A 26424-nucleotide genomic window follows, 5' to 3' on the forward strand; every position below is an offset into this window, starting at 1 on the left:
TCACTCGCTGTCTTTTTGTGCCCTGTCCGTTGGGCTTCATTGGACGGCTGAACGGTAGTTACTCCTTGGTTTCTCCCCTCCTCCCCTCCTCCAAAGGGTGGCCGTGGTCTCTGCTCTTTGGATCTCTTACCTCTGCGAGGTCCCGAAGCATCTGGCGCTGCTTGATGACCAGTGCCAATTCATTTACATCTCACAGACATTTATGCCTTACACTCATTGCTCATGATCGTTCTTGTTCTTGGGTCGTGTTTGTATGGCTCGTTACTTCAGATGCCTGTGCCAGTGAAGCGTGCTTCCAGAAGGAAAATACCCAGTAACCAGCCTTTTCCTGCTGGGCCCTTCTTTACCTTCGCCCCACCCCCACTCCTTTACGCTCCATTCTTTTAGCCTTTTTTTTCCCTGAAAATATTTATTTTTTTAAATAAAATATTGTACCAGTGGGGGGAAATGGGATCTTAAAAAAAAAAAAAAACTAGATGTTTTAGAGGGAATAAGTGGAATGAATATATGAGAAATTGGAAAAACCATTTTGAACTTCCTTCAGAACAGTAATTTAAAAAACTGTGTTGGTGGATGTAGTGGTTTCAGCTTGCAAAAACATATTCAGTAAACGCTGTACTACCTTCCACTGTAAAAATTCGGGTTACTCTTCATATGTTTATGTTAACTGAGGTGTGTGTGAATGTTGACGTCTTGAAAGTGTGCTGGTTTGTAATTTCAACGTAGTTTCCTGAATTTCAAAATTTTGTTGTGTAGAGTGGTGGTTTCTTTTTTCCTGAGCTAGCTTTTGCACTTTGTGTGACCAAATTGGCAGCTGTATCCTAATTCTAGAAGTGATTATACTTCAGAGGTTACCTTACTTCGTGTTGTTTCCAGAGAGCAGAACTAGCTAGGATCCTTGGATGGAAAGAAATTCAGGGAGGCAGATTTCCAATCATTCTAAGGAGGAATTTTGTAACAGTGGGGTGGACTGCCTTGCAAAATAGTGAGTGCCCATTGCTGAAAGGTTCAAGCAAAGGCTGGAGGGCCTTTTGCCTAGGAGGTGGTAAAAGGGCTCTTTCCAACTCTGAAGATTATGTGATTTGAGAATAACTGCACTTGAAAGCTAGTAAAATATTTAAGGGTCCTCTGAAGACAAGTATCACAGGAATGGAAATTTAATATACTTTATTCTTATATGTGGTATTTTATGCTAGTTTTTGGAAAGTCACTAACATACCATCAGACCATCTTAATTCACCCCACCAGTAAACCTTTGGAAGAAAGTGGTTACCACGCCAGATTTTGGCTGAGAAAGCAACTGAAGGTTAATTGAGTCATGTAGGCAAACCAGGAACCAGTATTATATTGACATGATTTTCCCTGGGCATTGTTGGAAGCAGTTTATGCTGTAATAATAATATATGTGTATCACGTTATCATACTAATTTTCTTGAGGTGAATGATTAGTAGTACCATATCTACTTGATGTAACTTAATTAGCCAACATTTGGTTATTTTAGAATCTGGAGGTATGTTAATAGGCACTTTTGACATAGGTAATTAAATTGATCATGTGGTAAGCTCAGTTGTTGAGCTAAGTGACTGATATTTCTACATCTACTTGCTACAGTAACCTGGGTATTTCAGTTTATATGTGGCCCTGGGAGCAAAGGAATCCTGGGACGTGTGTGTGTGTGTGTGTGTGTGTGTAACAGTCAGCATTGTTAGCATGACTATGACCCAGTTACCTTTCCCTTTAAATTGTTTTCCTATTCCACTTTATCCAGAGCTTTTTCAGTTGAGTTGTCTCATGGTCCTTGTGTTCCAGTATTTGACTGCTGTCCGACTTGAATGTATTTGCTGTTGCATCTCTTGCTGCATGAATAAGTTGAGTTGTTTGTTTTAAAAGAGAACAGAAAGAATCTACAGAACCTCAAAAGGAGAGATTTAATTTTGTGAGGCTGGAAATTTAGGGTTTTTTAATTAATCATATTAAGCATTCTGTTACGCTCTTTCACTGTAGGAGGTAAGACATTTTAATACCGTCAGCTCTTCAGTGTTCTTTCATTAGAGATTAAACAAATCTATTGATCATCTACTGGGTGTGAATGACTATTATAGTATCAAGATGTATAAGATATTGACCCTATCTAAGATATTGACCCTATCTATCAGGGTCTATAATCTTGGGAGGGAGGGGGTGAGGGAAGGGACAGGGACTGGAGGAGGAACAAACGTGAGAGTAGAAAAGGAGAGTGAGGGGATGCTACTGTATGTACATGAACAGCCAGTTTGTAAATGGCCATAAGTATGTCTGAATTCAAATTAAGATAAATTCACTAATGGCAATAGTAGTAATAATAATATGTAGCATTTAAGTGCCTTACATGGATTAACTTATTTACTCCTCACAGTATGCCCAAGGGAAATTGCTATTATCCCCATCTTACTGATGAAACTGAGGCAAAGGGCTATTAAGGAATGTACCCAGTGACACTCACCTGTTGAAGATGTAATTGAAACACAGATGTGTCTAACTTTAGAATCTTCCATCTTTTTCCTTCCTGGTAATCAAAGAGAAGTATACATAGTTAGGTGGCTCTTGAACTAGGCCTTGAAGGATAGGTTGAATGTTTATAGGCCGAGATAGAAGCTGGGAAGTAGAGAGTATTCCAGGTGTAAAGAAGCTGTATACACCAAGACTTAGAGACAGGAATGTACAACGCATATCTGAAGGACTTATTAAATAGACCAGTTTGAAGAAGGATTTGTTTCGAAGAGTAGTAATAGATAAAGGTGGGGAGGCAGCTAGGGCTGCAAAGGGACTGCTGAGCTTAGGAATTTGAACTTGATAGAGAAGGTAATGGAGAGTCCTCAGAGGTTTTTGAGCGGATATGATCACAGTGGTGTTTTAAGAAAACTGATCTAGCAGCTGTGGGCCAGAGGGAGTTGAGAGGTAGGGCATGAGTGGAGCAGGTTAGAGGCTGTTACAGTAGCCCAGGTGTGAGATAATAAAGGCATGAACTGGGAATGTGAAAGAAGGGAAGGAAAAGGACAGATGCAAGGGATTGTGGAGAAGCCGCAAAGGACCTGGGATTGGATATAGGGGAGGAGGAATCAGAGATGCCAACTCTTGGAATATATTGTTCTAGATGTTTCTAACTAATTGGGGGCAATTTAAGAATTATCTCTTCTATCTGGTATGAATTTTCTGAATGGATACCTATATTGGTCCAGGGTTATATAAATACAGTGAAATACCATAAAATCTTTTACTTTTGTAAAAGTGCTTTATGCTTTTCAGAGTGTCTTGTGTTCATGGTCTAATTTAATTCTAGAATAGCCTCATAAGTTACGCAGGACAAATACCAAGGTTAAAAGGACTTGCTGAAGATTGCAAAACTGGTTGGTATAAGATCCTGCAGTAGAACTAAGTTCCTTGGCTCCTGGTCCACGGAGTGATGAGAGAGACAGCATATTAGTTTCTGATCCTGAGAACTTGACTGCCAATAGAGAAAAGGAATCAAGACTTGAGATGCAATCAAGAACTCACACTGTCTTTTGAGTTCATTTATATATTGTCTGTTTTGACTTTCTGTCTTGACTGTCTAGAACAGAATCATCCAAGTCTTGTACAAATCATTTTTCGGTGATACCCTTATTTGAAGCCTATTATCTCTTGGTTTACATAGAAATCTTATAAACTTGAATATTTAGTTTCCATGCTCATAGAAGATTACCAGAAGCAAAATAGGAATGGAAAGGGGCAGGTGCTGCTAAAGGCAGGCTCCTTAAAGTTCTGGGAAATAATAGTTGAATGGTTTTACAGCAAGAGAGGAGGAAGAAAACCTATAAATAGCTGACCCAAGGAAAAAATTTAGCAGTTAGGGACTACTTAATGTAAGGACAAATACCCCTCTAAGACCCAGTACTCCTTCAGAGCAACTATTATATGGTTATAGTGATGACCCCAAATCATCGTAAGAAGGCTTAATCTTGTTTTGTCTTGGTTTAAGCAGTCGAGATTGAGTGAAGTGTATTTTCAGATAGAGATCCATCCAAGTTTCACCAAAGTCTTGATGTTGAGGATATGGGGAGAGGGAAGGGTAAGCTGTGACAAAGTGAGAGAGTGGCATGGACATATATACACTACCAAACGTGAAAGGGGAGCCGCATAGCACAAGGAGATCAGCTCGGTGGTTTGTGACCACCTAGAGGGGTGGGATAGGGAGGGTAGGAGGGAGGGAGACGCAAGAAGGAAGAGATATGGGAACATATGTATATGTATAACTGATTCACTTTGTTGTAAAGCAGAAACTAACACACCATTGTAAAGCAATTATACTCCAATAAAGATGTTAAAAAAAAGATGCACATTTTACTTAATTGGGCAATTCATATATATATATATATAAACAAATGGGGATGTGGGATAAATAGATATTATTGAATTATATATATTCAGATATGACCACACCTCTCTCCCTAGTCAGAGAAAATAAAGCCATAGCAAATATGAAATTGATTTATATAAAGTATATACTTAAAAGTGACGCTTTTTAATTTTTTTGAAGACAGCTTTAGAAACTTTCTTGAACTGTAGAAATAATACATGCCAGTTGTAGGAAATTTGGAAAATATGGAAAAGCACAGAAAAGAGAATAAAAGATACATGCCATACAGCTGAGCGTGTATTTTTACATAGCTGAAATGCTGCTGTATGTATAATTTTGTATGCTTTTTAAAAGTTTTATATATATCATAGATGTATTGCCAAATCACTTAAATGGCTGCGTTGAGTAGTTATAACTCATTCTAACCATTCCATTATTGGTGAATATCTCGGTTTTTTCCTAACTTTTTTTTCTATTATAAATTACATTGCAGTGACCATCATTGTGCAGTCAAATATTTGACTGCATTTTGGAACATTTATTAAGATTTCAAGAAATACAATTACTGGATCACAGAGTATATACAATTTTAAGATTCCTGTTACCTAGTTATACTTCCTAGGATGGTTGTTCCCAGTTAACATTTATTCCAACCAACATAGTGTAAGAATGCTCATTTCTCTTAGCCTTATTAACACTTAGCCTTATTCTCATTTTATTGTTAATCATTGGTAATTTTTGAGGATAAACAGTAGTACCTAGTTGGCTTGATATGCATTTTATTATTAGACAAGTTGAATATTTTTTAGATGTTTATTAGGCATTTTTGTTAACTTTTTAAAAAGATAATTTTATTGAAGTATAGACTACAGGCCCTAAAATAAACCTGTTTTAAAAAGTGTGCAATTCAGTGATTTTTTTTTTTTTTTTTTTTTGCGGTACGCGGGCCTCTCACTGTTGGGGCCTCTTCCGTAGTGGATAGTGGAGTACAGACTCCGGACGCGCAGGCTCAGTGGCCATGGCTCACGGGCCCAGCCGCTCCGCGGCATGTGGGATCTTCCCGGACCGGGGCACGAACCCGTGTCCCCTGCCTCGGCAGGCAGGCTCTCAACCACTGCGCCACCAGGGAAGCCCCAATTCAGTGATTTTTTTATAAACCTACAGAGTTGTTCCACCTTCACTATAATCCTGTATTTCTATTTTATGAGCTATGTATTCTTTTCAATCTGTGTATTCTCTTGATACGTTATGAATATTACCCCTTTATTTATTAAAACTGTTTGCTTTTTAATTGTTTGTATTGCCCTTAGAATAAAGTCTATACTCCAGAGTTTTGCTAGCAAGGCTTTTACTAAGGCTTTTACTTGCTTACCTCTTCAGCCTTGTCTCTTCCCTGCCTTGCACACTGCTCAAGTCACGCTGACATGCCATGCTCCCTTTGATCTCTAGGCTTTTGCACATGCTGTTCCCTTTTCCTGGAAACCTTCCCTTCATCTCTTTACCTGACTAATTCCTGCTCATCCTTCAGGTCTCAGCTTAAATGTCACTTCTTCTGGGAAGCTTCCCTGACTCCACTCCCAGACTATGGTAGGTGCTCCTTCTGTGCGCAACATAGCACCCTATACTTACCCGTCGTGGCTCTTATCTCTTTATTGTACTTGACTGTTTGATTGCTTATCTCTCCAACTAACCTTTAAGCCAGGGACTGGGTCGATTTACATATTTTTGTATCACCAGGGTCAAAAATATTGGACTGTGGATCAATGGATGGATCGATGGATATAGTCATATTTAGCAATTTTTTCCATTTTGAGTTCTTCCATTGTTTTTAAGCACTGATTTGTTTCTAGAAGCCCAAAGAATACGACCACCCTTAAGAGTTTTTTTAAAATTTATTTATTTATTTATTTATTGGCTGCATTGGGTCTTTGTTGCTGTGCGTGAGCTTTCTCTAGTTGGGGCGAGCGGGGGCCACTCTTTGTTGTGGGCTTCTCATTGCGGTGGCTTCTCTGTTGCGGAGCACGGGCCCTAGAGCGCCTGGGCTTCAGTAGTTGTGGCACACGGGCTCAGTAGTTGTGGCTTGCGGGCTCTAGAGCACAGGCTCAGTAGTCGTGGCGCATGGGCTTAGTTGCTCCGCAGCATGTGGAATCTTCCCGGACCAGGGCTTGAACCCGTGTCCCTTGCATTGGCAGGTGGATTCTTAACCCCTGCTCCACCAGGGAAGTCCCTACCCTTAAGACTTTTGATAAATATTGCTAAATTGTCCTCCATAAAAGTTGAATCAAATTTTGTTGATGAGCTATGTATAAAAATGTCTGCTTCATTGTACCCTCATCAGCCCTGAATATTGTCATCATTTGTTTTATCATTTTAAGAGCTCTTGTTTACTGAACATTTACTGTGTGCCAAACACTGTGCTAAGTACCTTACGTTCATTATATTGTTTAATTTTTACATCACTCCTGTGGTTTAGGTATTATTGTCTCTAATTTACAAAGAAAATTGAGGCTCAAGGAAGTAAAATGAATTGCCCAAGATTATAGGTCTGGTGTCTGACCCCAGAACTCTCTTCAACACTAGTATTTTATTATTGTTTTGAGTTGCCTTTTTTTTTTTAAGTCAGAGGTTAAACATTTTTCAAATACTTACCATTATTTATTTTATAGTCCCTGTCTTTTAAGTCATTCATGTGATTAGCCCAGCTTTCTTCGTGGAGTTATTTTTGCCATATTGATTTGTAAATATTCTTTGTATACTTGTAATATTAACGTTTTTCTGTTATGTTACACATTTTGCCTTGGTTTTCCTTTGCCATTCTGTTCTATTTGTTTTTTATTCATTTTGATGTACAGACATTAAAAACTTTTAATGCTGTCATCTCAAAGTCTGTGTATGTGTGTTTCCATTGTTTTTCTACTTAGTTCAATTTTCCATCAATAGAGTAGAGAAATATTCACTGATATTTTCTTAAATTGTTTTATAGATTATTTTTATACTTAATTTTACTGCATGGTGTGAGATAAATATTAAATTAATTTTGTTCCAAATAGTTAACTTGTCCCAGTTCATTTTATGAAACAATCACTCCTTTTTTCTAATTCCACCTCTGGGAAATACTACATTAGGGTATAAGCTAGAGTGTGTTCCAGTGAAGTTCCATTGCTCTTCCCACAGGATTTTAGTTAGGTTAGCACATATTATTTAGTATTCATTAAATTGTGTGGACAGGGACTTCCCCGGTGGTGCAGTGGTTAGGAGTATGCCTGCCAGCGCAGGGGACGCGGGTTCGATCCCTGGTCCGGGAAGATCCCACATGCTGTGGAGCAACTAAGCCCATGCGCCGTAACTACTGAGTCTGTGCTCTAGAGCCTGCGAGCCACAACTACTGAAGCCCGTGCACCTAGAGCCCATGCTCCGCAACGAGAGAAGCCACCGCAGTGCAAAGCCCGCATACCGCAATGAAGAGTAGGCCCCACTCACTGCAACTAGAGAAAGCCTGTGCGCAGCAACGAAGACCCAATGCAGCCAAAAATAAATAAGTCAATTTATAAAAAAAAAAGTTGTGTGGACAGAAAATAAACTTAAACTAGCTTAGATTTTAAAATTTGACTGGTATCTGGAAAGTCCAGAGGAAGAGCAGTTCTTTGGTACTTAAAATGTGTCTTCAAGTCTCTTGTCCTTTCTATCTGGCTTTAGTGAGAGGGAGCAGATTCTAGATTATGCCCTGTCTGAAAAAGGCACCATGCAGAGCCCACACTACCTTTCTGTGTATCACCATTGCATATCGTTCCAGGTTCCAGCAGCTTAGAGCTTTGCAGTTTTTCCATTAAATGCCTGCTGTCATGTTGGCTACACAGTGCCTAGCCCATAGTAGGCATTTTCATGTCCATGTGTTTGATTTATTTGTTCATTCATTCAAGAAACCTAACTGTAGTAGGGAAACTATTTAAAAAAAAAAAACCAAGCAGTTTGATTATTGATATGACTCTACCCAATTTGAAATATGCCAGAGGTCAGGTGTACATGGGAGGTGAGACCTAAGGAATCTTGTTAATCAGCAAATAGGTACTGAGTGCTGTTTTGTGCAGGTAATGCAATCCATTTTCTTACTCTGGTTCTCAGTACCGTGTCTTTTTCAGATACATTTACAAACTGCCCTGCATTTTCTTGTGCAGCTGAGCAGTATAGCTGCTATTCACAGTGCCCCTCATTTTCCTGTTTGTCAAGAGAAAGTCAGGTGAGGTGATCTTGGCTCTGAAATGTAATGAAAGTCCCATGGTTCCCTTGATTTTCTGAAAGTGAAATAATTTCACTTACTTGGTGGGAGAGGATATGCTTAGAAAGAAATGGGCAGAAGTAATGTACTGTGTTACAGCCTAGATTTTTTGGAGCTGTTTGATTCATTTTTTTTTAAAAAGGTAATTTAGCACCTTTTTGTATCCTGTGCTATACTTGATTCTGAAGGTATCTATTTCTTTACTTATTCATGCCAGGATTGGGGATCCAGCAGCCAGTTAGTCCCTGGCCTCAGGAAGCTTAGAGTATAGTGGAAAGATTGGTATTAAATAAGTAATTATATTACAATGTAGTAATCACAATTGATGTATAAGCCTTGAGGAAGAGAGGGAAGGCCAGCAAGGACTACTGAGTTGAGCCTTAACGAGTGAGTGGAGTTGACCAGCAATTAGAGGGTGAGTAGCAGGAGGGAGGCAGGCATTTCTAAGCATGAACTTAAGGCACAGGGCCAGAAATGGCACATGTGTGCTGGAAGCCACAAGCAGTACAGTGTTGATGCTGTGTAAGGTGCAGAAAATGGGGCTGAAGAAGCAAAGATAACTTCTTTTGAACTGTAACACATGTGCCCTTACTTTGGCTTTCCTTTAAAGTGAATTTGTTAAAATTTGTGATATGAGCAAGAAACCTTAAAGTATAACTGCATAGCTACCATTTTTCAAGTGTTTGCTGTGCTGTAGACACTGGATTCAGCACTAACAGGCATCACAACAATGATTTGAAGAAGTACTATAATTGTTCCCATTTTACAGATGAAGAAACTGATTTTTCAGAGAGGTGTCTAGACTCCCCCAGCTAGGAGTGGCAAAGCCGGGATTTAAACTTTGGTTGTCACACTCAGAGACCAACTACTAGGTGCCGTTTGATTTCTTCTTCTTCTTTTTTTTTTTTTTTTGGACCATTTCGCTTCCTGTTTGTCCTCCTTTAGTTTAAGTCACTGCAATTTGAGTCATTTTGCTGCTTATGCCTTGGTACTTGATAAACTCAGTTCAGCAGAAGTTTGTTGAGAACCTTCTCAAGCACTGTGGGATGATATAAGGCATTATCCTTGCCTTAGAATTTAAAAGTCTAGTAGGGGAAGGCAGCTATAAGCTAAGCATGAATTAAAACAAAACAAAACAAAGCAAACCCTAGTATGGTGAGGGCAATAGGAGAGGCACAAACCAAGTGTGAACATGGGAAGAAGATACCAATTCTGTAGGGCATGCTGGACAGGGAATGTTTAACAGATCAATTGGAAAAGTTGGAGGAGCAAAAGATTTTTGCAGCTAAGAAAATGAAAGATACGTTTATTACTTCTAAATATTAATCTCTTTCAGTTCCATTTACAATTAGAAGCCAGTTTTCTCTACAGGGTGATTATTGTAAGATATTGTTGTCTAAGGCATGGTAACCAGATACTGAAGCTTCTATTTTTGCAAAATGTGTGTTTGTAGATATTACCTTGCCCCTTGCCTGTTCTTCCTCTCCCACCTCTATACCTTCCCCCACTTAAAGAAAAACAACAACCTCTTTTTTACTGCTTCATATAGGTGAATGTATGAAATTATATTTATTGAACTTTAAGGGAAGACATTTCTGTGCAAGTTAATTATTAGAGCAATGATTTTCCACTTGTTGCTTCAGACAGTTTTATAAAAAGAGCAACAATTTGGGAGAGCCCTTTTTTCACATTTACGATATTTAGCACATCTCAGGCAGGAATTAAAGTAAACCACAGGTTAGCAACTCATAACACATTATCTTAGTCTATTAGGGAAGCTCATTGATTCTTTGGAGTTTAAGAAAGTGATTGTGGTTTAGAATAAAAATAGTATTTGCCAATGATTCTAGTATAAATCACATGGGAGTGGGGAAATCCCTAAAAGTATTTTCATTTCTCTCTTCTTAGCCCTTCAGAAATGCCTGTAGCAACATGAAGCAGTCTAGCATAGTGGTAAAGAGTGTAAGGTCTGGAAACAGCCTGCCTGAATCTGAACCCTGCCTTTACAACTTACTAGACTTAGACAACTCACTTAACTGTTCTATGCTTCAATTTGCCCATCTGTAAAACAGGGGTAATAATAGTACTTCTTTCACAGAAATAAGCATTAAATGAGAGAATGCCTTAGCATCATGCCTGGCACCAAATAAGCATGCACTTATGAAGTATTAGTCATTTTTATAATGATGGTGATTTAGAGTTGCTGTTTGGTTGTTAAGCAATTTTTCGTTATAACACAAATTTGGTGGGGAGGATATTTGTTTTATGGCAGTATAATTCAAATGAATAGCCTATTTCAAGGGTTAGTTTCTCTTTACATTTTTTCTTTCTTTTGTATTTTTTAACTCAATAGTAGCTATATTTAAAAAATTGGGGAATCTCAGCTCTAGATGCCAATCTCCATGACAAAGTATGTTGTGTTTGATTTTGTAATGACCCTAGAGCACCATACAGAATAATAATGTAACTGTAATCTTTAAAAAATTTTTTCACTTGAGAGCTTATCAGTTTTCTAGGCCATGCTTAGCAGTATTTTTTTTTAAATTTATTTATTTTATTTTTGGCTGCACTGGGTCTACGTTGCTGCACGTGGGCTTTCTCCAGTAGCGGTGAGCAGGGCTACTCTTCGTTGTGGTGCACGGGCTTCTCACTGCGGTGGCTTCTTGTCGTGGAGCACGGGCTCTAGGCGTGCGGGCTTCAGTAGTTGTGGCACACGGGCTCAGTAGTTGTGGGTCGCAGGCTCTAGAGCACAGGCTCAGTAGTTGTGGCGCACGGGCTTAGTTGCTCCGCAGCATGTGGGATCTTCCCAGACCAGGGCTCAAACCCGTGTCCCCTGCATTGTCAGACGGATTCTTAACCACTGTGCCACCAGGCAAGTCCAGCAGCATATTCATCTGTTGAATGTTTGGCTATATGGTAGCCACTGTAAGTGGCCACCTTAGTTTGTATCATAGACTGAATATGCTGGTGTTTTTAATGATCGAGGTTATGAATCATATAGCAAAATAAAACAGAAATTGACAGATTTTTTAAACATCTTTATTGGAGTATAATTGCTTTACAATGGTGTGTTAGTTTCTGCTTTATAACAAAGTGAATCAGTTATGCATATACATATATCCCCATATCCCCTCCCTCTTGCGTCTCCCTTCCTCCCACCCTCCCTATCCCACCCCTCTAGGTGGTCACAAAACACCAAGCTGATCTCCCTGTGCTATGCGGCTGCTTCCCACTAGCTATCTATTTTACATTTGGTAGTATATATATGTCCATGCCACTCTCACTTTGTCCCAGCTTACCCTTCCCCCTCCTCGTTTCCTCAAGTTCATTCTCTAGTAGGTCTGCATCTTTATTCCCGTCTTGTCCCTAGGTTCTTCATGACCATTTGTTGTTGTTGTTTTTAGATTCCAAATATATGTGTTAGCATACGGTATTTGTTTTTCTCTTTCTGACTTACTTCACTCTGTATGACAGACTCTAGGTCCATCCACCTCACTACAAATAACTCAATTTCGTTTCTTTTTATGGCTAATATTCCATTGTATATATGTGCCACATCTTTATCCATTCATCTGTTGATGGACACTTAGATTGCTTCCATGTCCTGGCTATTGTAAATAGATATTTTTAAAATATGGAGACTCTGAGGACACTGAATGTATTTATGGGTTTAAATATATCTTTGTATAAGGAAACAATAGGTGAGAAGAATGATCTGTCTAATCCAGCTATACCAAGCAGTTGACAGTAGAAATTGAATGCAGCTTTTTGAAGATGCATTTCTAAAGCAACTGGATGAACTCACATATGATATAACAAGAGAGCTTTGGTTCAGACTTTGGTCGCGCTTTGATTACAGTTCTTATTATTGAACCTGTCAGAAAATAGAAACAACCTATTTCTTCTTAGAGAGAGTACTGAAAAAAATTGCATTAAGATTTCTATAAGCACAATATTTTGATTTGCCTTTTTGATCTGTCTATACAAGCTTCAAATTTCTCAACTCAGCATTTTTATGCTGATTCTGTGGTTTCCAATTAAACTTCAAAGGAAATTGTGCTGGCTGTAAAGGAAGTCTGGTTAGGCAAGGTGTGGCTGAAAAATCCAGGAACTCCTCCACTTGCCTACAAAACATTCTTGTGGGATATAGAACCTTGAAAATTAAATATAGGGCTCTTAGGAGAAAGAACATATGCTTAGGAGATTTCCATTTAAGCACCATTTTTTGTAGGATTTTAATCTATAAGATTAAAACAAGAAAATTTTATTAAACAAAACCATGAGAAGTCTTCTTGTGTTCTTAAAATTGTCTTATAGAAGACTATAGTTGTGGTGCAAAGTGAAAAAGTTTAAAGGCCCAAGGATGATTTGAACCTCTCTGTTTCATGAGCTTGTTTAGAATGCCAGTACATGGAAAGTTAAAAAGAGAGGTATTACTCACCAAATTAGTCTTTGGTTTGTTTCCAGTTGTCTTTTCAGGTGATTCATGGCACTTAGAGGAAGATAGTGTTTTAACAGGTCCCAGGCTTATGTTTTTGTTTCGTTCTGTTTTTTCCATAGATTTTTTTTCACTTTACTGAATAGCATTCACTTGCAAACATTTATTAAGTTCCTACTGTGCATAAGACTTTATATCATTTAAGCTTCTAGTACAGTGTACTTTTTAAAACAAGTTGCCTTATCTTGAACGTGTGATGTAGAAAATTGGAAGATTGAGGTTCTGTGTTTTATTCTTTATTCTTATATGCTGAAATCTCCCATTTGATTTTGTACTTTAAAATTTTGTATTCTATTTTGTGGCTCACATTTCTGAAATAACTGTAATAGTGATTTTCTAATTAGAAATAACTTTTCTGCAATAGTTGTGTGGACTCCAAAGTGAAACCTTGAGAATGGGATTACATGTGGTCCTAATTCAAAGACAAGGAAAGAAATTATTGAAATGGACAGTTGCCTTTGGAAGATATTCAAATATACGAAAATGTTATTTGAAAATGTCAATAGTTGACAATAGTTGGGTCAATAGTTGAGAAAATACCTTATAAGATAATTATCTCTTGACGCCTCCCTAAAATTAGGAAGTTCTCTTTTCTCATTTTCCTTTTTGCCTACTTCACTTGATTTATTATTGACTTTCTGAAATACCATTCAGGAAATTGAGAGCAGAATTTCTTCAAGATCAGTAGCCAATGTGACAGTGATATTGAAATAATGAATTTTTTTTAATGCTGCTAAAACTTTCTTGATTATATTCCTCAGAAGAAAAGTATTCTGTACATTGGCTCTGAGTATACTTTTCTTCACTGCCAAATCCAGACCTCAAAGGACAGTTTCTCTCTCTGGCTAACTTAATAATGATTTTCTGTCTTAAATTCTTGTTCTTAAGGAAGTAGGCTGTATCATAGCATAGTGGTTAAATTGACTTTAAGTTCTAGAGCCAGATTCTGGAGTTAAAATCCCAGCTCTCCCACTTACTAGGTGTAGACCTTGGGAAAATCACCTTTCTAAGCTTAAGTTTCCTTATATTACAGGATTTATGTTGGCTTTCATGAAATAACTAAATGAAAGCTTAGTACAATGTCTAGGACTATAGCATAGTGTTAGGTAGCGGCTAGTGATTACTAATGTTAAGTAGATTTAATTCTTTGCTTTTTGCACATTATTATATAATAGTATTTAATTTTTAAATTTAATATGATTATATGATTTGGAAGCTTGGCTTCCAAAGTGAACTTATTATAGGTGATATATTTGGGTCTTTACTGAATTGTGTCAAATATGTATTACTTTCACATGGGTCACTTTATGAGAAGTTGTACACCCTGGATTGAAATTAGCACAACCATCTCTGTAATGGTAATGAAGTGATATGTAATGAAGTGCACTTGAAGATAGTGAAAACTGTAGTTTGTGGTTATCTACGGCTACCCTTAAAGCTATTAAAATTCTTTTTAGATAAAGATGCAGTGACCTTTTGCACTAAGCATATGAGTCCAAAATTTAATGCTCAGTGACACACATGAGTGATATTTAAAATAATTCAGCCATTCATTTATATTATTTGTCCAAAGAATTGACAAGGAATTTTCTTCTGAGAGTTGTGTGTCATTTTTTGAGACTGCTTCTAGTGAAAGTCTCCATTATTTAGCTCTCCTAAATGACAGCCTTTTTGAAATGTCCCCCAACATCATCTCTCACCTGTGACATTTGAGTTTTTGTAAAATTCTGGCTTAATAGTTTTGGACATCAGAACCCTAAACCTTTTACCAGTAATGTACAGTGGTGGTGCAAGCTCACCTTATTGTTAAGATTACTGAATCACAACCCAGTCTCTTGTTTGAGGAATTTGGATGCAGTGATTTTTATATTTCCTTGCTACTTCTATGGAACAAATCCAGCAGGTTTCTTGGACCTTTGATGACTATTGAAATCTTGGGGTTTATTCATAAATATTGCTTCCTTGGGTTTCACAGAGTTCCAGAACTAGAAAATTGACTATTCTAACTCCTGTTAAATAGTTTCTAGTTTGGTTCTAGTGATAAAGTTCAGAATAACTCATCTTTTGGGCAGCTTCAGGAGAGTTTTTGCTATAGTAAAAGCTCTGTACTACATCTTTAGTAGGAATTGATTGGAGGTTTTCTGCAATGCTAGGCATTCAAGTAGGCACCTGGGTTCTAGGCTAGACCTACTGAGAGGTATAATACAGAAGGTCACACATTTTAATGTGGTGGTGGGATTATGCAGGTGACCAAAATTAATGAAATTAGCCAAATGAGGCTTCTGGCAAGTTGGAGACTTTAAGCTGTATTGTCAGGGGCTGCCAATTGTGACCAAGTGAGAGTGCAGACCCAGTGTTGTGGCAAAAGTCTTCTATTTCAAGAAACACTAGTAATGCAGACTGTTACGTGAAATCTCTTGATTTTTCAGTGTTGGCAACTGAATTGTCTGGGAATGATATTTTGGCTACAAGTAACAAAAGACCGTTTAAAACATAAGAATATTTTTGGCTTGTCTAGCAGGAAATCCAAAGATATATAGTTCAGGACTAACTCATTCAGCAGCTTAACAATACCATAAGGATCCAAGCTCTCTATGTCTTTAGGTTCTACCATTGATAGTATGTTGGATTCCCATTTTTATACTTGTCTCCACATAAAAGATGTCTGTTGTAGCTCCAGGCAGTACATCCATGTTTGATGCAAGAAGGGGTGAAAGGTACAGTGCCAGCAGTTAGCTTTACTTTTAATTAGGAAAGCAAAAGTTTTCCTGGAAACCAACCCCATTCCTAGCCGACTTCTGTTTAAGCCTCTGGCCAGAACATAGGTCACATGGTTATCTCTAGCTGCAAGAGAGCCTGGGAAGTGCAGTTATATGACTTTCCATAATAATCATTGAGTGGCAGCAAGGGAGAAGGATGTTTGGAATGTCTGTTGTCAAACTTTATCTATCATAACAACTAATGAAATTTAAAGAAATGTATCTTGAGAGCTAAACAGAACACATCCATGGCACAGACTTATCTTGTGGGCCACTAGTTTGTGGACACATTATCACAGCCCCCCCCGCCCCGCCCTAGTTTAGTACTCTACTACTTGCTCTGGCTTCTATCAGTTAGTTATTTTATTAGGTTTCCAGGGTAGCCTAGTGGAAAAGAGATATCTTTTCATAATGCAGAAAGAGTGTTGAAATTAGAAAGCTTGCATTTGGGACTTCCCTGGTGGCGCAGTGGTTAAGAATCCGCCTGCCAATGCAGGGGACATGGGCTGGAGCCCTGGTCTGGGAAGATCCCACATGCCACAGAGCAGCTAAGCCCGAGTGCCACGACTACTGAGCCTGCACTCTAGAGGCCGAGAGCCACAACTGTTGAGCCCATGTGCCACAACTACTGAAGCCCGCGTGCCTAGAGCCCATGCTGTGCAACAAGAGAAGCCACTGCAATGAGAAGCCCACACACCGCAACAAAGAGTAGCCCCCGCTTGCTGCAACTAGAGAAAGCCCACACGCAGCAACAAAGACCCAAAGCAGCCAAAAATAAATAAATAAATAAATAAATATTTTTTTTAAAAAAGAAAGCTTGCATTTAAGTCCTGGTATGAAGACTTGTTAGCAGTATAATATTGGACAAGTTTGCTTAATCTTTCTGTGCCTCTCATTCTTCATCTGGAAAATGGGCATATGATATTGCGGTATAGCACAGTGGTTAAGTGCAGAGGCTGTGGAATCAGAAAGACCTAAGTTGGATCCTATCTCTGCCAAGCAAGTTGCACGGTCTCTCTGCTTGTTAATTCTTCTGCAAAATGAGGTTAATATTTGTACTTATTTCACAGATTCTTTATGAAGACCAAATGAGATACAGTGAAGTCCCACCTTAGCAGGGTTTGAAAGTTAACATATAGGAAAAAATCAAATTATAGTCAAAATTACCCTTGAAAAACATCTCTTAAATCACCCATAAAGAACAGTATTCATGATTTGGGCATACAACTCTGTAACTGAGACTGTCTGAGGGGACACAGTTTCTCCCATCTCATGCTCATTTTGTTGCATGCATTTTTAAAAAATTAATTAATTAATTTATTTTTGGCTGCGTTGAGTCTTCGTTGCTGCACATGGGCTTTCTCTAGTTGCGGTGAGTGGGGTCTACTCTTCGTTGTGGTGCGCGGGCTTCTCACTGCAGTGGCTTCTCTTGTTGAGGTGCGCGTGCTCTAGGCACGTGAGCTTCAGTAGTTGTGACACGTGGGCTCAGTAATTGTGGCTCTCGGGCTCTAGAGTGCAGGCTTAGTAGTCGTGGCACTCGGGCTTAGTTGCTCCACGGCATGTGGGATCTTCCCGGACAAGGGATCTAACCCATGTCCCCTGCATTGGCAGGCAGATTCTCAACCACTGGGCCACCAGAGAAGCCCCTGCATGAACTTGTTGAATGTAATGGCATGTAAAGTCATGTGAGCTGTAACATAACTTATATTTTCATTCATATTTATTCTCTTATGAGCACATGTAATCAAATTAGCATAAATTAAATGCATATTTGATGCAACTCGAGAGTTATTTGTGAGATGCTTAGCATGGAACCTGGCCCTTTTAAGCCTTCAATAAATGGTAGCTATTGCTGCTAGCATAGGTATAACATGTGCTGTTTTAGGATGAAGAAATTGAAGTTGTCCAGGGCTCAGCTTGACTCCTGATGTGCAACATGGCCAGTGATGATTCTTTTTTCCTGCCACACCAGCCAAAATTTATAACAGATGAGTGTAGCCAAGGGAATAATGTCACTATTTTAGGGGTTAAGATGAGGGTTATGAATTGTATTTCAAGGGAAAACTAACATTACTGCCTCCAAATTTATAAGCCCAAATTAACATGATTCCCCCAAATATGCTAATTTTTTCTTTTTTGTTGTTCAAGTTGGATGTATGTCATTTACACAGAAGAATATTTTGATTTTTTTAATGCAAAAAATTTTTTGCTTGCTTTTAAATTTATGATGTGAAGGTTTTTAAAAGACAAAGTGATATTAAGTGGAATGCAAGATGTCAGGAAGCCCTAATGATAAAATTCACGTGGGAAGTCAATCATCAAGGATGTTAATTGTATTCAAGTAAAGCTACACTGAACTGTAAATGATACAGGTGATCTGTATTACAGCATTGACACATATGTCTGACAAGATCTTATACCACTGACAAAAAGTACTTATTATGTATATAATGATATAATAATCTTTGTACACTTACTCTCTGAATAACATGCAGTTGTTGCTTAAAATACTTTGGGACTTTAGTTACTTGGGTCAGATTGTGGTGCTTCAAATATAATTAATCACATAAAGAGTAAGGCATAGCTTAAGAAATTGCCATGTAGGAAGACAAATAGACCCCTCTTTTCTCAGAGGAAGTACTTATTTTGCAGGTTACTATGGGCAAGGATGCAACCTCTGAATGTTTTTCTTGAGGATCCAGAATTTAAAAGTAAGAACAACCGTGATAGAAAGTAAAACTCTAAGATCAGTAATATCCTTTTGTTCAAGTGCTGTCAGGTATATTCTACTGGAAGTAAAGTTGTCTAAATTTGTACCTTATCACTCATTGCTTGGTATAGAGTTGTCTTGTTTTTAAACGAGGGAGGAAAATCTTGTTTTAAAGTGACTCATGTAGTGATGTAGTATGTGAGTAATGGGGTGGGTGTTTCTTTGCTCAATATGAGAACTAGTAATAACAGATACTGACAATTTTCCCATAGAATTTAACTCACATTGGGAATTCTTAGGAATCTGTGTACAGGTAGGTACCTGGTTCCAGAAGGTTAATAGTAAGAATCGTTAAATATCACTGCTATATGACCATGGGAATTTGTGTGGCATTTACAATATATGAGTTATAATTAGCTTATACTTTTAAGACTTCAAATATATAACAGTCTCTCTTATCTGTGATTATTTTTCTCCTAATGTCCTTTGAGACCCATTCATTTTCGATTGGATGATTTATCCATTTAGAGTTAATTAAATTCAGCTACTGAGTCTTATTTTATGGTGTTTCTTTTTTTTTTTTTTTAATCTTACTGTGGTTATGGAACTAGGTCTAATGGAGACTTGATTTTTGTATCTTTATAGCTGTACAGGTATTGCCATGATACCAGGAAATACTGTTTGCTAGTAAAAGGGGAAGAAGTATGGATAACTGGAAAGATACTTAGACATTTCTTTTCCTACTTACAGAGATTTGGAGATGTTTTGAATTTCCTATAAGAGAAGTTGTATTGAAACGTAAGTCGTTTTTACAATAAGGAAGAGTATAGTTTTTAATAATAAATCTTCTAAAGCTAAGAGAGGTTTGGAGAAACTCTTGATGAAAAACTTAGGGAAAGGATTAAACGTAATTAAGGTTTTGGCAGCGTTGATGCACTTTGACTCTGATTGCTAGTCTTATCTTGGAGAGAATTAGAGAGTTTTTAAAAGCAAGAAAACGTTTAAGGCAGATGTTGATGAAGAGTAGCCAATTTGGCTCTGGACTTTAAGTTTTTTCTTTATTTATCTGGAAGATTTCAGTTAAGGAGTTCCAGGATTTGAGTAATAAGATTAGCTTATACATTCAAAAGACTGTTGTCTAGTCCCCAAGGGAAGTGGACAATGTATTTGTGCAAATGTTGCAACTTTGCTTAGTATCTTTGGAGCTCCTTTTTTGGCATTGCCTTCAGTTCTTTTAAGTATCTCCAAAGGTAGCAAATCTCCTTTGAAGGTGAACTTGATTTTTGGAAATAGCCAAAAATAACTCATATCCATATCTGATGAATATTAATTAACCAATCTAAAACAGCTTAGTTGAGTGTCTTTCATATTTCAGGCCCTAAGGGTGTAAGAATGTTTAAAATAATCAGGCCTTGCCTTCAAAGTTGTGGGACAAGAGTTGGTACATAACCCTGGGGCAGATGGCACAACGAGAGACTGTTTAAGGGATTTGGCAGGGAGATGCATAGCAGAGAAGTGGACTCTAAAGCCCTATTTACAAAATTAATAATTTTAGTAAAAGAAAGGAAATGAAGATAGGCCTGTCTGTAAGTTAGTGAGATAAATTTTTGTGAGTCATGAACTGGCTTAAACACAATTTCCAAGCAGATATTCCAAAAATATTTCCAATAGTGGGATATCATAGAACCTCTTAAGATGACCATTTAAAAAGAACATTAATTGTGTTGGTTAAAAAATAAACTTTCAGGGCTTCCCTGGTGGCGCAGTGGTTGAGAGTCCGCCTGCCAATACAGGGCACACGGGTTCGTGCCCCGGTCCGGGAAGATCCCACATGCCGTGGAGCGGCTGGGCCCGTGAGCCATGGCCGCTGAGCCTGCGCATCCTGAGCCTGTGCTCCACAACGGGAGAGGCCACAACAGTGAGAGGCCCACGAACCACAAAAAAAAAAAAAAACAAACAAAAAACTTTCATTAGTTTATTTTTTTGGAGGCTTAAATTGAATTCTCTATTTTTACCTTAAGAGATATTCTCAAAAAGTATTCAACATGTAAATTTAACATAGAGTTCCTCCATTGTTTCCTACCTCTCCTAGATGCCTCTCCCTACCTAAGGCTGAAGAAGATAGTCTCCTTTCACAGCAAATGTGAGGGGGAGAGAGGGAGAAAGAGGTAGTAAAACTGAAGAATATTTTGAGCTGATCCATCTCAGAGACAGAGTAGTTAAAATTAGATACTTTTTCCCCCCCTCAAAATGTTAAAGATGTTAAATGATAGAAATAACCTTCAGAGCAAAAAAACCAAATTATTGAGATTGGTTTTAGGGGAACAGGAAATGGATGATAAAGTGACCTTATAGTTTATTCCAAACCAGGATGATAATGGGAATGAAAGGGGTGCTAGTGGTCATTTCACTGCGTGGCACATGTTAACTAGGAAGTGCGAACTGGGACATATGGCCACTCTATGATAGAACTGGAATTTATCTTGATATTTATTGGGTGAGTGTTTACTGAGAGGGAAAATATTTTATTTGGAATTTGTTCCCATTAATATTCTTTGAAACTACCTCACATAAGTTAGTCATTTCTTCCTTTGTTTTCTCATAGAAATTTTATACAACTACATGTATTTATAGCATTATATTGGGGTTATTTGTTTAAGGGTCAGCCTCTCTCATTAGACTGAGGTAAGGAAATTTTCTTGCTCCTTTTTGTAACCCTCTTAGTGTCGGAATGTAATAAATATGTAATAAATATATGTCAGTGAAGGAATGTTGATCTAATTTAATTATAGATTTCCTCATTGCAAAAATAAGACAATTCTGGGGCTGATAATTTTACCTAAGCATATTGGATGGATTGCTTGTATTTCATAGCATTAAATAGGTTGAGGATGGATATTTAAATTTATAGGCTGTGTTTTACATTTGTTACAGAGAAAATTTAAAGGATAAGAATGAGATAACAAATAAACTCATGAAAAAGACCATTTGGAATTAACCATCAATAAAGTAGGTAGGAGTAGGGTTGAATTGACTTTATGGACAAGATAGGATGTGCAAAGACATAACAGTATGATCATTTGTAGAAATACACATGATTGGATTTGTTTGGAGTGGGGAGTGTATGTCAGGATGGGGCATGGAGAGAGATGAAACTAAAGAGGACATATTATGAAGAGGCTTCTGTAATACATTAGCAGGTTGAATTTTATCTTGAAAACCATGAGGAAATATTGAAGAATTTTAACAGGAGGAGTGGTGTGATCAGATTTCGTGCTTTTGAAAGTTAGCCATCAGAAAACGTATTGGAGGGAAGCCAAGTCTACTTAGTTACTAAATTGGTAGGCAGAGGGAAGGATGGTAATTGAAAAGGAAGAGTCTAGAGTATGGCTTCAGTGTTTCAGGTTTGGGCAGCTGGGTGGAGAGAATAGTGCTGTTCACCCAGCTAGGGTGTGCAGGGGTCAGTTTAGATGGTAGGGTGGGAGGTGAGTATCCTGAGTTTAAGGTATATATGAAACAACTGAGGGAAAGTCCCAAGTTGGATAAATCCATCTGCTTGCTGCTCAGCAAGAAGATCTAGACTGGAGACAGAGAAAATGATTGTGACCATTTACTGAGCTTCTGCTTAAAGGTGTAAATGTGTGACTACACTGTGGTAAATACTTTATATACATCATGCATTTGGTCCTTATGAATTAGTTATCATTATTCCCATTTTATAGATTATGAAACCAAGATCCGTGGTTGCACAAGTTAGTAAGCGTCAGAGTCACTTGTGGACTTTAGAGTTGGGTTGAAACCATGAGGGTAAATGAGGTCACTTACGGTGAATGTATAAGGTGAGATAAGTGGAGGACTAAGGCATGAGATAAGTGAAGCACTAAATGTGAACTTTTGAGAAACTTAGACATTTGAGAGGCTAGTGGAGGAAGAAGGTCCTGCAGATAAGACTGAAAAAGAACATCAAGAACAATGTTACCCAAAATATGTTCCTCCATTTGTCCTATGAGATAGTTCTTTAAAAGGGAGGGGGTTCTAGAATCAAGTAAGTTTGGGATGTAAGTTTGACTCTACAAATGCTGACCCCATCTTGTAGAGTCACAATGCGCATCAGTATTGATGTGAGAAATCCTGAGAAATATGAGAAATCCTGTAGTGGAGAAACCTGTTTAACTTAATACCATATTTCCCAAATCTATTTGATCATGAACTCTTCTTCCGCTTTTTTGCGTACATTCCATTGACATCCCAGAACTGAAGAATCCAACTGAGTGTGGCATCACAGACTCTAAGCAAAGAGGGAGTTTCAGGAAGGAACTGGTCACTGTTGGATCTGATGTCTCAGATTGCTCAACGGAGCCAAGAGTAGAAAGTCAGTTGACTTTGGCAATTAGCAGGGCACCAGTGACCTATGTGAGAGCAGCAGGTACCGTGGAGTAAGAGGTCAGAAGACAATTGTGTTGCAGCCGGCTAGAAGATAAATGAGTGGTGAGGAAGGAGAGGTAGCAAGTAGAGGCTGTTCTTACCAAAACCTTGCCTCTGAAGGAAAGAAGAAAGTTAACTAGAAGAGAGTGTGGGTGAAAGAAGGGCTCTTTTGTGTTATTTGGAAGAGACTTGAGAATATTTTTCTTATGAAGGGAATGAGTCCTTAGGCAAGAAGAGGGCCAATATATGGAAGGAAGAGAGGATGATTCATGGAGCAAGATTCTGGAGGACATGGGAGAAGTTTCCAGAAGATGGAGAGATTAGCTTTGGAGGAATGGGAAGTTTTACTCTGAGCTCTAATACAGTAATGCCCTTAGCAGCTTCTTTTCCAAGTAAGGTTGTATTTTTATGTCTACTTTTTTTTTTTTTGCGGTACGCGGGCCTCTCACTGCTGTGGCTTCTCCTGTTGCGGAGCACAGGCTCCAGACACGCAGGCTCAGCGGCCATGGCTCACGGGCCCAGCCGCTCCGCGGCATGTGGGATCCTCCTGGACCGGGGCACGAACCCGTTTCCACTGCATCGGCAGGCGGACTCTCAACCACTGCTCCGCCAGGGAAGCCCTCTATGTCTACTTTTTATAGCCTTACTGAGTCTTCTTCCTGATTGTCACAGAGTTGGCTGTCGCTTTCTACTGTCATAGTGTCTTCTAGTAGTTCTTTACTTCTAATTTGCTGCTTCGTATCTGCTTCCAACTAGAAAACCAGGAAATAAGCTGTTTAGGTTTGAATAGGAAGCAAGAGTAAATAACCCGAAGGTCTAGAAAGCATGTTGCGCCCCACCCCCAAGGGATGGAGTTCATAAGCTTTGGGACGTGTCTCTTCTGTACTTAGAATCCCCCTTTTTTTAGGTGAGGTGGTGGAAGGGAGTTGCTTTGGAATTTCTACATTTTCCGGATGAAATACCAAGTAAGGAACTTCTAGAAGTTTTTTATTTATATATATTTTCTATTGAAAATGTCTGCTAGTACTTCATTTCTCTACTTTTTTAAATTCCAAAAGCCATTCCTTCATTTAAAAAAACTATATATTGTTCATACAAAATCTCTTCAGTTTGAAGATGGTTTTTAACTAGAGTCTAGTAAAGTAATGGGATGACAGGATATAAGGTTCTAAATTATAACCATTAAAATGTGCAAGAGTAAATATTCTCCACTTAGTAGTACCAGGTATTTGTGGTGTGGTCTATACTGAGGCCTTTTGATTTAAGTGGGTCATTATATAAGGATGTAGTCCTGCTCTGTGCTTTTATGGCTATTTATGGTTCTTTCTCTAGAGCTAGCTAGCCCTTTTGTTCAAATGAGAAATCTGGAAATTATGCAGTTACCTCTGGACTACTTTTCAAAAGTTTGGAGGCTATTTTTTCCCCTTTTTCTGTTAACTAGGGTATATGTTCAGCATTTTGGAATTTATTTAGAAATGTAGATTAAATCTGATGGGTTTCATCCAGATAGCACAGTACAGGGAAGTGTTTGTATTAAATGTGTTTGCTATCCATCTACACTAGACACATGTGGGTATATAGCAAAGCAGATTCATGGTCTTCATCTCTGTTCTACCAAATCTCTCTTGATGGAGTTCAGGACTGTGTATTGTTAACAGGCTCTTGGGTGATTCTGATAGGCACTAAACATATGAAAACTACTGGTGCAGGGGATCCAGCCTGTGATTAAGTCTGACCTATCCTGGTTCTTCCACTGAGTGTTGGCAAAAGTATCCATGGTTAGAACCTAAATCAGATGAGTATGTGTCCAGGTGCTTTTCATGGGATGATATATATATATTTTTAAGGTATCCATTTTATTATTATTATTATACTTTATTTTATTGTTTTGGCCACACGGCTTGCGGGATCTTAGTTCCCCGACCAGGGATCAAACACAGGCCCTCGGCAGTGAAAGCGTGGAGTCCTAACCACTGGACCACCAGGGAATTCCCAGGATGATCTTTTAAAGTGTTTTTCAGACTTATTATTTTTTAACAACTTTATTGACATAGAATTCATATTATTCAGTTAACATATTTAAAGTGTTCACTGGTTTTTGGTATAGTCACTGATTTGTGTACCTATCACCACAGTCAATTTTTTAAACTTTTTTTTTTTTTTTTGTGATACACGGGCCTCTCACCGTTGTGGCCTCTCCCGTCGCGGAGCACAGGCTCCGGACGTGTAGGCCCAGTGGCCACGGCCCACGGGCCCAGCCGCTCCGCGGCACATGGGATCCTCCCAGACCGGGGCACGAACCCGTGTCCCCTGCATCGGCAGGCGGACTCTCAACCACTGCGCCACCAGGGAAGCCCCAATTTTTTAAACATTTTTATCACCTCAGAAAGAAACCTCTTACCCTTTGGTTATCACCATCCTATTTCCCCTGAACCCTAAGCAATCAGTAATCAACTTTCTGTCTATAGATTTCCCTATTCTGAACTTTCATATGTATGGAATCATACAATATGTTGTCTTTTGTGACTGGCTTCTTTCACTTACCATAATGTTTTCAAGCTTCATCCATATTGTGGCCTGTATCAGTATTTCACTCTTTTTTATAGCAGGATAATATTCCACTATATTGGACTTCCCTGGTGGTGCAGTGGTTAAGAATCCACCTGCCAATGCAGGGGACACAGGTTTGAGCCCCTGCCTGGGAAAATCCCACATGCTGTGGAGCAACTAAGCCCGTGCACCACAACTACTGAACCTGTGCTCTAGAGCCCGTGAGCCACAACTACTGAGCCCGCGTGCCACAACTACTGAAGCCTGCGTGCCTAGAGCCGGTGCTCCACACAAGAGAAGCCACCGCAATGAGAAGCCCGTGCACCGCAACAAAGAGTAGCCCCCACTCGCCGCAACTAGAGAAAGCCCACGCACAGCAACGAAGACCCAGTGCAGCCAAAAAATAAATAAATTAATTAATTTTTTAAAAATTACAAAGCTGAAAATTCTTTCTTTCCTAAAATTAATACTTAGCAATAGCATCCCCTAACTTCCAGTGCAGAAGACCATTTAAAAATAGGTCTATTCCCTGTTCTGTGATGACCAGAAAGTTTCTTCTTTCCAAAGAGACAGAAATAAGAATAACCAACATTTCCTGAGCATTTACTCTCTGCCAGGCACTGTTCTGAGCTCTTTGTAGGTATGATCTCAGCAACCTTCTGAGGATAGGTGCTCTTATCATCTCCATTTAACAGATGAGAAAATTGAGGAACAGATAAGGGGTAGAACAGGATTAGAATCCAGGTAGTCTGACTTCGATCCCACTGTCTTAATAGCTCCTGCTGAAGATTGGCCTGCTTTATCCTTCGTGTCTTAAACTCTAATCTTGA

The 26424-nt window shown here is 38.7% G+C and overlaps 1 protein-coding gene and 1 pseudogene across 2 annotated transcripts in view; both read left to right on the forward strand.

Annotated features, from left to right (window-relative positions):
• SSH2 (slingshot protein phosphatase 2) overlaps nt 1–26424 on the forward strand; it is a 245432-nt gene that overhangs the window by 741 nt on the left and 218267 nt on the right. The window lies entirely within an intron of this gene.
• LOC141277290 (RNA 3'-terminal phosphate cyclase-like protein pseudogene) overlaps nt 1–26424 on the forward strand; it is a 120094-nt pseudogene that overhangs the window by 533 nt on the left and 93137 nt on the right.

This window comes from Tursiops truncatus, chromosome 20 (genome assembly GCF_011762595.2).
Source record: "Tursiops truncatus isolate mTurTru1 chromosome 20, mTurTru1.mat.Y, whole genome shotgun sequence".
In the NCBI taxonomy this organism is placed as follows: domain Eukaryota; kingdom Metazoa; phylum Chordata; class Mammalia; order Artiodactyla; family Delphinidae; genus Tursiops; species Tursiops truncatus.